We start from the raw sequence: 15,983 nt of genomic DNA, 5'->3' as shown, positions 1-15,983 counted from the left end.
GTCACATTGAGTAACAAATCAAATTTCGTTTTTGCAAACCTTACCAAATGTTTTTTTTTCTGAAAAACTCTCGAAGATGCATTTCTTCAGGCATTATTAGACATTTTGCATGTGTATTTTTGGTGTTATGTTTCAAAAACTGTCATTTTGAGTGTGACCAATATGAGGCCAAAAAAATGTAATATTTGTATTTGTGATTCTTTCCAAAATACCTGATTCTAGTAAAACTTACATAAATTCAATATTAAAGGCTTTTTAAGACAAATTTCATATTTGGTTTTGGAGTTATGATTAAACACCTTTTCATATTTAGTATGACAGTTACAGTGTCATATTGAATAAAAAAAACTAACTTGTGTCTTTGCAAACCTTACAAAAGATAATTTTTCTAGTACAACTAACCAAAAAACATATTTCTAGGCATTATTAGCCATTTTGCATGTGTTGTTTAGAAGTTATGTTTGAATACATTTTTATTGCTTTTTTCGCATTATCTTAGGATTCTAAAACTATTATAGTCATAATGAGTAAAAAAATACTTTTTGCATTTGCAAGATTTAAAAAAGCATATGTTTCTAGTAAAACTCCCAAAGATGCATTATTTCAGGCATTATTAGCCATTTTTCATGTGTGGTGTAGGAGTTATGTTTAAATAACTGTCATATTGAGTGTTACAGTATACAGTCATATTGAGTAAAACCTCATGTTTGTATTTGCAAACCATTGAAAAACAACTGTATCTAGTAAAACTCACATGTATTCAATATCGCAGGCACTTTTAGACATTTTGCACGTTTGGATTAGGAATTATGTTGGAATACATTTTTATTGCTTTTTTAGCATTATCTCAGGATTCTAAGTACATTACTGTCACATTGAGTAACAAATCAAATTTCGTTTTTGCAAACCTTACCAAATGTTTTTTTTTCTGGAAAACTCTCGAAGATGCATTTCTTCAGGCATTATTAGACATTTTGCATGTGTATTTTTGGTGTTATGTTTCAAAAACTGTCATTTTGAGTGTGACCAATATGAGGCCAGTAAAATTTAATATTTGTATTTGTGATTCTTTCCAAAATACCTGATTCTAGTAAAACTTACATAAATTCAATATTAAAGGCTTTTTAAGACAAATTTCATATTTGGTTTTGGAGTTATGATTAAACACCTTTTCATATTTAGTATGACAGTTACAGTGTTATATTGAATAAAAAAAACTAACTTGTGTCTTTGCAAACCTTAAAAAAGATAATTTTTCTAGTACAACTAACCAAAAAACATATTTCTAGGCATTATTAGCCATTTTGCATGTGTTGTTTAGAAGTTATGTTTGAATACATTTTTATTGCTTTTTTCGCATTATCTTAGGATTCTAAAACTATTATAGTCATAATGAAAAAAAAAAAACTTTTTGCATTTGCAAGATTTAAAAAAGCATATGTTTCTAGTAAAACTCCCAAAGATGCATTATTTCAGGCATTATTAGCCATTTTTCATGTGTGGTGTAGGAGTTATGTTTAAATAACTGTCATATTGAGTGTTACAGTATACAGTCATATTGAGTAAAACCTCATGTTTGTATTTGCAAACCATTGAAAAACAACTGTATCTAGTAAAACTCACATGTATTCAATATCGCAGGCATTTTTAGACATTTTGCACGTTTGGATTAGGAATTATGTTGGAATACATTTGTATTGCTTTTTTAGCATTATCTCAGGATTCTAAGTACATTACTGTCACATTGAGTAACAAATCAAATTTTGTTTTTGCAAACCTTACCAAATGTTTTTTTGTTTCAGGAAAACTCTCGAAGATGCATTTCTTCAGGCATTATTAGACATTTTGCATGTGTATTTTTGGAGTCATGTTTCAAAAACTGTCATTTTGAGTGTGACCTATATGAGGCCAGTAAAATCTAATATTTGTATTTGTGATTCCTTCCAAAATACCTGATTCTGGTAAAACTTACATAAATTCTATATTAAAGGCTTTTTAAGACAAATTTCATATTTGGTTTTGGAGTTATGATTATAAACCTTTCATATTTAGTATGACAGTTACAGTGTTATATTGAATAAAAAAAACTAACTTGTGTCTTTGCAAACCTTACAAAAGATATTTTTTCTAGTACAACTAACCAAAAAACATATCTCTAGGCATTATTAGCCATTTTGCATGTGTTGTTTAGAAGTTATGTTTGAATACATTTTTATTGCTTTTTTCGCATTATCTCAGGATTCTAAGACTATTATAGTCATAATGAGTAAAAAAATACTTTTTGCATTTGCAAGATTTAAAAAAGCATATGTTTCTAGTAAAACTCCCAAAGATGCATTATTTCAGGCATTATTAGCCATTTTTCATGTGTGGTGTAGGAGTTATGTTTAAATAACTGTCATATTGAGTGTTACAGTATACAGTCATATTGAGTAAAACCTCATGTTTGTATTTGCAAACCATTGAAAAACAACTGTATCTAGTAAAACTCACATGTATTCAATATCGCAGGCACTTTTAGACATTTTGCACGTTTGGATTAGGAATTATGTTGGAATTCATTTTTATTGCTTTTTTAGCATTATCTCAGGATTCTAAGTACATTACAGTCACATTGAGTAACAAATCAAATTTGTTTTTGCAAACCTTACCAAATGTTTTTTTTCTGGAAAACTCTCGAAGATGCATTTCTTCAGGCATTATTAGACATTTTGCATGTGTATTTTTGGTGTTATGTTTCAAAAACTGTCATTTTGAGTGTGACCTATATGAGGCCAGTAAAATCCAATATTTGTATTTGTGATTCTTTACAAAATACCTGATTCTGGTAAAACTTACATAAATTCAATATTAAAGGCTTTTTAAGAAATATTTCATATTTGGTTTTGGAGTTATGATTATACACCTTTCATATTTAGTATGACAGTTACACTGTTATATTGAATAAAAAAACGTATTTGTATCTTTGCAAACCTTACAAAAGATAATTTTTCTAGTACAACTAACAAAAAAACATATCTCTAGGCATTATTAGCCATTTTGCATGTGTTGTTTAGAAGTTATGTTTGAATACATTTTTATTGCTTTTTTCGCAGTATCTCAGGATTCTAAGACTATTATAGTCGTATTGAGTAAAAAACTACTTTTTGCATTTGCAAGATTTAAAAAAGCATACGTTTCGAGTAAAAGTCCCAAAGATGCATTATTTCAGGCATTTTTAGCCATTTTTCATGTGTGGTGTAGGAGTTATGTTTAAATAACTGTCATATTGAGTGTTACAGTATACAGTCATATTGAGTAAAACCTCATTTTTGTATTTGCAAACCATTGAAAAACAACTGTATCTAGTAAAACTCACATGTATTCAATATCGCAGGTCATTTTTTGACATTTTGCACGTTTGGATTAGGAATTATGTTGGAATACATTTTTATTGCTTTTTTCGCATTATCTCAGGATTCTAAGTACATTACTGTGACATTGAGTAACAAATCAAATTTTGTTTTTGCAAACCTTACCAAATGTTTTTTTTCTGGAAAACTCTCGAAGATGCATTTCTTCAGGCATTATTAGACATTTTGCATGTGTATTTTTGGTGTTATGTTTCAAAAACTGTCATTTTGTGTGTGACCTATATGAGGCCAGTAAAATCCAATATTTGTATTTGTGATTCTTTCCAAAATACCTGATTATGGTAAAACTTACATCATTTCAATATTAAAGGCTTTTTAAGACAAATTTCATATTTGGTTTTGGAGTTATGATTATAAACCTTTCATATTTAGTATGGCAGTTACACTGTTATATTGAATAAAAAAACTAACTTGTGTCTTTGCAAACCTTACAAAATATCATTTTTTCTAGTACAACTAACAAAAAAACATATCTCCAGGCATTATTAGCCATTTTGCATGTGTTGTTTAGAAGTTATGTTTGAATACATTTTTATTGCTTTTTTCGCATTATCTCAGGATTCTAAGACTATTATAGTCATATTGAGTAAAACACTACTTTTTGCATTTGCAAGATTTAAAAAAGCATATGTTTCTAGTAAAACTCCCAAAGATGCATTATTTCAGGCATTATTAGCCATTTTTCATGTGTGGTGTAGGAGTTATGTTTAAATAACTGTCATATTGAGTGTTACAGTATACAGTCATATTGAGTAAAACCTCATTTTTGTATTTGCAAACCATTGAAAAACAACTGTATCTAGTAAAACTCACATGTATTCAATATCGCAGGCATTTTTAGACATTTTGCACGTTTGGATTAGGAATTATGTTGGAATACATTTTTATTGGTTTTTTCGCATTATCTCAGGATTCTAAGTACATTACTGTCACATTGAGTAACAAATAAAATTTTGTTTTTGCAAACCTTACCAAATGTTTTTTTTCTGGAAAACTCTCGAAGATGCATTTCTTCAGGTATTATTAGACATTTTGCATGTGTATTTTTGGTGTTATGTTTCAAAAACTGTCATTTTGAGTGTGACCTATATGAGGCCAGTAAAATACAATATTTGTATTTGTGATTCTTTACAAAATACCTGATTCTGGTAAAACTTACATAAATTCAATATTAAAGGCTTTTTAAGACAAATTTCATATTTGGTTTTGGAGTTATGATTATAAACCTTTCATATTTAGTATGACAGTTACACTGTTATATTGAATAAAAAAACTAACTTGTGTCTTTGCAAACCTTACAAAAGATAATTTTTCTAGTACAACTAACAAAAAAACATATCTGTAGGCATTATTAGCCGTTTTGCATGTGTTGTTTAGAAGTTATGTTTGAATACATTTTTATTGCTTTTTTCGCATTATCTCAGGATTCTAAGACTATTATAGTCATATTGAGTAAAAAACTACTTTTTGCATTTGCAAAATTTAAAAAAGCATATGTTTCTAGTAAAGCTCCCAAAGATGCATTATTTCAGGCATTATTAGCCATTTTACATGTGTGGTGTAGGAGTTATGTTTAAATAACTCTCATTTTGAGTGTTACAGTATACAGTCATATTGAGTAAAACCACATTGTAGTATTTGCAAACCATTGAAAAACAACTGTATCTAGTAAAACTCACATGTATTCAATATCACATGCATTTTTAGACATTTTGCACGTTTGGATTAGGAATTATGTTGGAATACATTTGTATTGCTTTTTTCGCATTATCTCAGGATTCTAAGTACTTTACTGTCAAATTGAGTAACAAATCAAATGTTGTTTTTGCAAACCTAACCAAATGTTTTTTTTTTCAGGAAAACTCTCGAAGATGCATTTCTTCAGGCATTATTAGACATTTTGCATGTGTATTTTTGGAGTTATGTTTCAAAAACTGTCATTTTGAGTGTGACCTATATGAGGCCAGTAAAATCTAATATTTGTATTTGTGATTCTTTCCTAAATACCTGATTCTGGTAAAACTTACATGAATTCAATATTAAAGGCTTTTTAAGACAAATTTCATATTTGGTTTTGGAGTGATGATTATAAACCTTTCATATTTAGTATGACAGTTACAGTGTTATATTGAATAAAAAAACTAACTTCTGTCTTTGCAAACCTTACAAAAGATAATTTTTCTAGTACAACTAACAAAAAAACATATCTCTAGGCATTATTAGCCATTTTGCATTTGTTGTTTAGAAGTTATGTTTGAATACATTTTTATTGCTTTTTTTCGCAATATCTCAGGATTCTAAGACTATTATAGTCATATTGAGTAAAAACTACTTTTTGCATTTGCAAGGTTTAAAAAAGCATATGTTTCTAGTAAAACTCCCAAAGATGCATTATTTCAGGCATTATTAGCCATTTTTCATGTGTGGTGTAGGAGTTATGTTTAAATAACTGTCATATTGAGTGTTACAGTATACAGTCATATTGAGTAAAACCTCATTTTTGTATTTGCAAACCATTGAAAAACAACTGTATCTAGTAAAACTCACATGTATTCAATATCACAGGCCTTTTTGGACATTTTGCACGTTTGGATTAGGAATTATGTTGGAATACATTTTTATTGCTTTTTTCGCATTATCTCAGGATTCTAAGTACATTACTGTCAAATTGAGTAACAAATCAAATGTTGTTTTTGCAAACCTTACCAAATGTTTTTTTTTTTCAGGAATACTCTCAAAGATAAATTTCTTCAGGCATTATTAGACATTTTGCATGTGTATTTTTGGAGTTATGTTTCAAAAACTGTCATTTTGAGTGTGACCTATATGAGGCCAGTAAAATCGAATATTTGTATTTGTGATTCCTTCCAAAATACCTGATTCTGGTAAAACTTACATAAATTCAATATTAAAGGCTTTTTAAGACAAATTTCATATTTGGTTTTGGAGTTATGATTATAAACCTTTCATATTTAGTATGACAGTTACACTGTTATATTGAATAAAAAAACTAATTTGTGTCTTTGCAAACCTTACAAAAGATCCTTTTTCTAGTACAACTAACAAAAAAACATATCTCTGGGCATTATTAGCCATTTTGCATGTGTTGTTTAGAAGTTATGTTTGAATACAATTTTATTGCTTTTTTCAAATTATCCCAGGATTCTAAGACTATTATAGTCACATTGAGTAAAAAACTACTTTTTGCACTTGCAAGATTTAAAAAAAGCATTACGTTTCTAGTAAAGCTCCCAAAGATGCATTATTTCAGTCATTATTAGCCATTTTTCATGTGTGGTGTAGGAGTTATGTTTAAATAACTGTCATTTTGAGTGTTAAAGTATACAGTCATATTGAGTAAAACCTCATTGTAGTATTTGCAAACGATTGAAAAACAACTGTATCTAGTAAATCTCACATGTATTCAACATCACAGTCATTTTTAGACATTTTGCACGTTTGGATTAGGAATTATGTTGGAAAACATTTTTATTGCTTTTTTCGCATTATCTCAGGATTCTAAGTACATTACTGTCAAATTGAGTAACAAATCAAATTTTGTTTTTGCAAACCTTACCAAATGTTTTTTTTTTTCAGGAAAACTCTCAAAGATGCATTTCTTCAGGCATTATTAGACATTTTGCATGTGTATTTTTGGAGTTATGTTTCAAAAACTGTCATTTTGAGTGTGACCTATATGAGGCCAGTAAAATCTAATATTTGTATTTGTGATTCTTTCCAAAATACCTGATTCTGGAAAAACTCACATAAATTCAATATTAAAGGCTTTTTAAGACACATTTCATATTTGGTTTTGGAGTTATGATTATAAACCTTTCATATTTAGTATGACAGTTACAGTGTTATATTGAATAAAAAAACTAACTTGTGTCTTTGCAAACCTTACAAAATATAATTTTTCTAGTACAACTAACAAAAAACATATCTCTAGGCATTATTAGCCATTTTGCATGTGTTGTTTAGAAGTTATGTTTGAATACATTTTTATTGCTTTTTTCGCATTATCTCAGGATTCTAAGACTATTATAGTCATATTGAGTAAAAAACTACTTTTTGCATTTGCAAGATTTAAAAAAGCATATGTTTCTAGTAAAGCTCCCAAAGATGCATTATTGCAGGCATTATTAGCCATTTTGCATGTGTGGTGTAGGAGTTATGTTTAAATAACTGTCATTTTGAGTGTTACAGTATACAGTCATATTGAGTAAAACCTCATTGTAGTATTTGCAAACGATTGAAAAACAACTGTATCTAGTAAAACTCACATGTATTCAATATCACAGGCATTTTTAGACATTTTGCACGTTTGGATTAGGAATTATGTTGGAATACATTTTTATTGCTTTTTTCGCATTATCTCAGGATTCTAAGTGCATTACTGTCACATTGAGTAACAAATCAAATTTTGTTTTTGCAAACCTTACCAAATGTTTTTTTTTTTCAGGAAAACTCTCAAAGATGTATTTCTTCAGGCATTATTAGACATTTTGCATGTGTATTTTTGGAGTTATGTTTCAAAAACTGTCATTTTGAGTGTGACCTATATGAGGCCAGTAAAATCTAATATTTGCATTTGTGATTCCTTTCAAAATACCTGATTCTGGTAAAACTTACATAAATTCAATATTAAAGGCTTTTTAAGACAAATTTCTTATTTTGTTTTGGAGTTATGATTATAAACCTTTCATATTTAGTATGACAGTTACAGTATTATATTGAATAAAAAAACTAATTTGTGTCTTTGCAAACCTTACAAAAGTTCATTTTTCTAGTATAAATAACAAAAAAACATATCTCTAGGCATTATTAGCCATTTTGCATGTGTTGTTTAGAAGTTATGTTTGAATACATTTGTATTGCTTTTTTCGCAATATCTCAGGATTCTAAGACTATTATAGTCATATTGAGTAAAAAACTACTTTTTGCATTTGCAAGATTTAAAAAAGCATATGTTTCTAGTAAAGCTCCCAAAGACGCATTATTTCAGGCATTATTAGCCATTTTTCATGTGTGGTGTAGGAATTATGTTTAAATAACTGTCATATTGAGTGTTACAGTATACAGTCATATTGAGTAAAACCTCATTTTTGTATTTGCAAACCATTGAAAAACAACTGTATCTAGTAAAACTCACATGTATTCAATATCACAGGCATTCTTAGACATTTTGCACGTTTGGATTAGGAATTATGTTGGAATACATTTTTATTGCTTTTTTCGCATTATCTCAGGATTCTAAGTACATTACTGTCACATTGAGTAACAAATCAAATTTTGTTTTTGCAAACCTTACCAAATGTTTTTTTTTCTGGAAAACTCTCGAAGATGCATTTCTTCTGGCATTATTAGACATTTTGCATGTGTATTTTTGGAGTTATGTTTCAAAAACTGTCATTTTGAGTGTGACCAATATGAGGCCAGTAAAATCTAATATTTGTATTTGTGAACCTTTCCAAAATACCTGATTCTGCTAAAATTTACATAAATTCAATATTAAAGGCTTTTTAAGACAAATTTCATATTTGGTTTTGGAGTTATGATTATAAACCTTTCATATTTAGTATGACAGTTACACTGTTATATTGAATAAAAAAACTAATTTGTGTCTTTGCAAACCTTACAAAAGATCATTTTTCTAGTACAACTAACAAAAAAACATATATCTGGTTATTATTAGCCATTTTGCATGTGTTGTTTAGAAGTTATGTTTGAATACAATTTTATTACTTTTATCAAATTATCTCAGGATTCTAAGACTATTATAGTCACATTGAGTAAAAAACTACTTTTTGCACTTGCAAGATTTAAAAAAAGCATATGTTTCGAGCAAAACTCCCAAAGATGCATTATTTCAGGCATTATTAGCCATTTTTCATGTGTGGTGTAGGAGTTATGTTTAAATAACTGTCATATTGAGTGTTACAGTATACAGTCATATTGAGTAAAACCTCATTGTAGTATTTGCAAACCATTGAAAAACAACTGTATCTAGTAAAACTCACATGTATTCAATATCACAGGCATTTTTAGACATTTTGCACGTTTTGATTAGGATTTATGTTGGAATACATTTTTATAGCTTTTTTCGCATTATCTCAGGATTCTAAGTACATTACTGTCAAATTGAGTAACAAATCAAATTTTGTTTTTGCAAACCTTACCAAATGTTTTTTTTTTCAGGAAAACTCTCGAAGATGCATTTCTTCAGGCATTATTAGACATTTTGCATGTGTATTTTTGGAGTTATGTTTCAAAAACTGTCATTTTGAGTGTGACCAATATGAGGCCAGTAAAATCTAATATTTGTATTTGTGAACCTTTCCAAAATACCTGATTCTGCTAAAATTTACATAAATTCAATATTAAAGGCTTTTTAAGACAAATTTCATATTTGGTTTTGGAGTTATGATTATAAACCTTTCATATTTAATATGACAGTTACACTGTTATATTGAATAAAAAAACTAATTGTTGTCTTTGCAAACCTTGCAAAAGATAATTTTTCTAGTACAACTAACAAAAAAACATATCTCTGGGCATTCTTAGCCATTTTGCATGTGTTGTTTAGAAGTTATGTTTGAATACATTTTTATTGCTTTTTTTGCATTATCTCAGGATTGTAAGACTATTATAGTCGTATTGAGTAAAAAACTACTTTTTGCAATTGCAAGATTTAAAAAAGCATATGTTTCTAGTAAAACTCCCAAAGATGCATTATTTCAGGCATTATTAGCCATTTTTCATGTGTGGTGTAGGAATTATGTTTAAATAACTGTCATATTGAGTGTTACAGTATACAGTCATATTGAGTAAAACCTCATTTTTGTATTTGCAAACCATTGAAAAACAACTGTATCTAGTAAAACTCACATGTATTCAATATCACAGGCATTCTTAGACATTTTGCACGTTTGGATTAGGAATTATGTTGGAATACATTTTTATTGCTTTTTTCGCATTATCTCAGGATTCTAAGTACATTACTGTCACATTGAGTAACAAATACAATTTTGTTTTTGCAAACCTTACCAAATGTTTTTTTTTCTGGAAAACTCTCGAAGATGCATTTCTTCAGGCATTATTAGACATTTTGCATGTGTATTTTTGGAGTTATGTTTCAAAAACTGTCATTTTGAGTGTGACCAATATGACGCCAGTAAAATCTAATATTTGTATTTGTGATTCTTTCCAAAATACCTGATTCTGGTAAAACTTACATAAATTCAATATTAAAGGCTTTTTAAGACAAATTTCATATTTGGTTTTGGAGTTATGATTATACACCTTTCATATTTAGTATGACAGTTACACTGTTATATTGAATAAAAAAACGTATTTGTGTCTTTGCAAACCTTACAAAAGATCATTTTTCTAGTACAACTAACAAAAAAAACATATCTCTAGGCATTATTAGCCATTTTGCATGTGTTGTTTAGAAGTTATGTTTGAATACATTTTTATTGCTTTTTTCGCATTATCTCAGGATTCTAAGACTATTATAGTCGTATTGAGTAAAAAACTACTTTTTGCATTTGCAAGATTTAAAAAAGCATACGTTTCGAGTAAAAGTCCCAAAGATGCATTATTTCATGCATTTTTAGCCATTTTTCATGTGTGGTGTAGGAGTTATGTTTAAATAACTGTCATATTGAGTGTTACAGTATACAGTCATATTGAGTAAAACCTCATGTTTGTATTTGCAAACCATTGAAAAACAACTGTATCTAGTAAAACTCACATGTATTCAATATCACAGGCATTTTTAGACATTTTGCACGTTTTGATTAGGATTTATGTTGGAATACATTTTATAGCTTTTTTCGCATTATCTCAGGATTCTAAGTACATTACCGTCAAATTGAGTAACAAATCAAATTTTGTTTTTGCAAACCTTACCAAATGTTTTTTTTTTCAGGAAAACTCTCGAAGATGCATTTCTTCAGGCATTATTAGACATTTTGCATGTGTATTTTTGGAGTTATGTTTCAAAAACTGTCATTTTGAGTGTGACCTATATGAGGCCAGTAAAATCTAATATTTGTATTTGTGATTCCTTCCAAAATACCTGATTCTGGTAAAACTTAAATAAATTCAATATTAAAGGCTTTTTAAGACAAATTTCATATTTGGTTTTGGAGTTATGATTATAAACCTTTCATATTTAGTATGACAGTTACAGTGTTATATTGAATAAAAAAACTAACTTGTGTCTTTGCAAACCTTACAAAAGATAATTTTTCTAGTACAACTAACCAAAAAACATATCTCTAGGCATTATTAGCCATTTTGCATGTGTTGTTTAGAAGTTATGTTTGAATACATTTTTATTGCTTTTTTCGCATTATCTCAGGATTCTAAGACTATTATAGTCATAATGAGTAAAAAAATACTTTTTGCATTTGCAAGATTTAAAAAAGCATATGTTTCTAGTAAAACTCCCAAATATGCATTATTTCAGGCATTATTAGCCATTTGTTCATGTGTGGTGTAGGAGTTATGTTTAAATAACTGTCATATTGAGTGTTACAGTATACAGTCATATTAAGTAAAACCTCATTTTTGTATTTGCAAACCATTGAAAAACAACTGTATCTAGTAAAACTCACATGTATTCAATATCACAGGCATTTTTAGACATTTTGCGCGTTTGGATTAGGAATTATGTTGGAATACATTTTTATTGCTTTTTTCGCATTATCTCAGGATTCTAAGTACATTACTGTCACATTGAGTAACAAATCAAATTTTGTTTTTGCAAACCTTACCAAATGTTTTTTTTTTCTGGAAAACTCTCGAAGATGCATTTCTTCAGGCATTATTAGACATTTTGCATGTGTATTTTTGGAGTTATGTTTCAAAAACTGTCATTTTGAGTGTGACCTATATGAGGCCAGTAAAATCTAATATTTGTATTTGTAATTCTTTCCTAAATACCTGATTCTGGTAAAACTTACATGAATTCAATATTAAAGGCTTTTTAAGACAAATTTCATATTTGGTTTTGGAGTGATGATTATAAACCTTTCATATTTAGTATGACAGTTACACTGTTATATTGAAAAAAAAACTAACTTGTGTCTTTGCAAACCTTACAAAAGATCATTTTTCTAGTACAACTAACAAAAAAACATATCTCTAGGCATTATTAGCCATTTTGCATGTGTTGTTTAGAAGTTATGTTTGAATACATTTTTATTGCTTTTTTCGCATTATCTCAGGATTCTAAGACTATTATAGTCATATTGAGTAAAAAACTACTTTTTGCATTTGCAAGATTTAAAAAAAGCATATGTTTCTAGTGAAACTCCCAAAGATGCATTATTTCAGGCATTATTAGCCATTTTTCATGTGTGGTGTAGGAGTTATGTTTAAATAACTGTCATATTGAGTGTTACAGTATACAGTCATATTGAGTAAAACCTCATTGTAGTATTTGCAAACCATTGAAAAACAACTGTATCTAGTAAAACTCACATGTATTCAATATCACAGGCATTTTTAGACATTTTGCACGTTTTGATTAGGATTTATGTTGGAATACATTTTTATAGCTTTTTTCGCATTATCTCAGGTTTCTAAGTACATTACTGTCAAATTGAGTAACAAATCAAATTTTGTTTTTGCAAACCTTACCAAATGTTTTTTTTTTCAGGAAAACTCTCGAAGATGCATTTCTTCAGGCATTATTAGACATTTTGCATGTGTATTTTTGGAGTTATGTTTCAAAAACTGTCATTTTGAGTGTGACCAATATGAGGCCAGTAAAATCTAATATTTGTATTTGTGAACCTTTCCAAAATACCTGATTCTGCTAAAATTTACATAAATTCAATATTAAAGGCTTTTTAAGACAAATTTCATATTTGGTTTTGGAGTTATGATTATAAACCTTTCATATTTAGTATGACAGTTACACTGTTATATTGAATAAAAAAACTAATTGTTGTCTTTGCAAACCTTGCAAAAGATAATTTTTCTAGTACAACTAACAAAAAAACATATCTCTGGGCATTCTTAGCCATTTTGCATGTGTTGTTTAGAAGTTATGTTTGAATACATTTTTATTGCTTTTTTTGCATTATCTCAGGATTGTAAGACTATTATAGTCGTATTGAGTAAAAAACTACTTTTTGCAATTGCAAGATTTAAAAAAGCATATGTTTCTAGTAAAACTCCCAAAGATGCATTATTTCAGGCATTATTAGCCATTTTTCATGTGTGGTGTAGGAATTATGTTTAAATAACTGTCATATTGAGTGTTACAGTATACAGTCATATTGAGTAAAACCTCATTTTTGTATTTGCAAACCATTGAAAAACAACTGTATCTAGTAAAACTCACATGTATTCAATATCACAGGCATTCTTAGACATTTTGCACGTTTGGATTAGGAATTATGTTGGAATACATTTTTATTGCTTTTTTCGCATTATCTCAGGATTCTAAGTACATTACTGTCACATTGAGTAACAAATACAATTTTGTTTTTGCAAACCTTACCAAATGTTTTTTTTTCTGGAAAACTCTCGAAGATGCATTTCTTCAGGCATTATTAGACATTTTGCATGTGTATTTTTGGAGTTATGTTTCAAAAACTGTCATTTTGAGTGTGACCAACATGAGGCCAGTAAAATCTAATATTTGCATTTGTGATTCTTGGCAAAATACCTGATTCTGGTAACTCTTACATAAATTCAATATTAAAGGCTTTTTAAGACAAATTTCGTATTTAGTTTTGGAGTTATGATTATAAACCTTTCATATTTAGTATGACAGTTACACTGTTATATCGAATAAAAAAACTAATTTGTGTCTTTGCAAACCTTACAAAAGATCATTTTTCTAGTACAACTAACAAAAAAACATATCTCTGGGCATTATTAGCCATTTTGCATGTGTTGTTTAGAAGTTATGTTTGAATACATTTTTATTGCTTTTTTCGCATTATCTCAGGATTCTAAGACTATTATAGTCATAATGAGTAAAAAAATACTTTTTGCATTTGCAAGATTTAAAAAAGCATATGTTTCTAGTAAAACTCCCAAAGATGCATTATTTCAGGCATTATTAGCCATTTTTTCATGTGTGGTGTAGGAGTTATGTTTAAATAACTGTCATATTGAGTGTTACAGTATACAGTCATATTAAGTAAAACCTCATTTTTGTATTTGCAAACCATTGAAAAACAACTGTATCTAGTAAAACTCACATGTATTCAATATCACAGGCATTTTTAGACATTTTGCGCGTTTGGATTAGGAATTATGTTGGAATACATTTTTATTGCTTTTTTCGCATTATCTCAGGATTCTAAGTACATTACTGTCACATTGAGTAACAAATCAAATTTTGTTTTTGCAAACCTTACCAAATGTTTTTTTTTCTGGAAAACTCTCGAAGATGCATTTCTTCAGGCATTATTAGACATTTTGCATGTGTATTTTTGGAGTTATGTTTCAAAAACTGTCATTTTGAGTGTGACCTATATGAGGCCAGTAAAATCTAATATTTGTATTTGTAATTCTTTCCTAAATACCTGATTCTGGTAAAACTTACATGAATTCAATATTAAAGGCTTTTTAAGACAAATTTCATATTTGGTTTTGGAGTGATGATTATAAACCTTTCATATTTAGTATGACAGTTACACTGTTATATTGAAAAAAAAACTAACTTGTGTCTTTGCAAACCTTACAAAAGATCATTTTTCTAGTACAACTAACAAAAAAACATATCTCTAGGCATTATTAGCCATTTTGCATGTGTTGTTTAGAAGTTATGTTTGAATACATTTTTATTGCTTTTTTCGCATTATCTCAGGATTCTAAGACTATTATAGTCATATTGAGTAAAAAACTACTTTTTGCATTTGCAAGATTTAAAAAAGCATATGTTTCTAGTGAAACTCCCAAAGATGCATTATTTCAGGCATTATTAGCCATTTTTCAGGTGTGGTGTAGGAGGTTTGTTTAAATAACTGTCATATTGAGTGTTACAGTATACAGTCGTATTGAGTAAAACCTCATTTTTGTATTTGCAAACCATTGAAAAACAACTGTATCTAGTAAAACTCACATGTATTCAATATCGCAGGAATTTTTAGACATTTTGCACGTTTGGATTAGGAATTATGTTGGAATACATTTTTATTGCTTTTTTCGCATTATCTCAGGATTCTAAGTACATTACTGTCAAATTGAGTAACAAATCAAATTTTGTTTTTGCAAACCTTACCAAATGTTTTTTTTTCTGGAAAACTCTCGAAGATGCAATTCTTCAGGCATTATTTGACTATTTGCATGTGTGTTTTTGGAGTTATGTTTCAAAAACTGTCATTTTGAGTGTGACCAATATGAGGCCAGTAAAATCTAATATTTGTATTTGTGATTCTTTCAAAAATACCTGATTCTGGTAAAACTTACATAAATTCAATATTAAAGGCTTTTTAAGACAAATTTCATATTTGGTTTTGGAGTTATGATTATACACCTTTCATATTTAGTATGACAGTTACACTGTTATATTGAATAAAAAAACGTATTTGTATC

This window comes from Nerophis ophidion, linkage group LG13, assembly GCF_033978795.1.
Source record: "Nerophis ophidion isolate RoL-2023_Sa linkage group LG13, RoL_Noph_v1.0, whole genome shotgun sequence".
NCBI classification, from domain to species: Eukaryota; Metazoa; Chordata; class Actinopteri; order Syngnathiformes; family Syngnathidae; genus Nerophis; species Nerophis ophidion.
Note: the sequence above shows the minus strand (reverse complement) of the source record.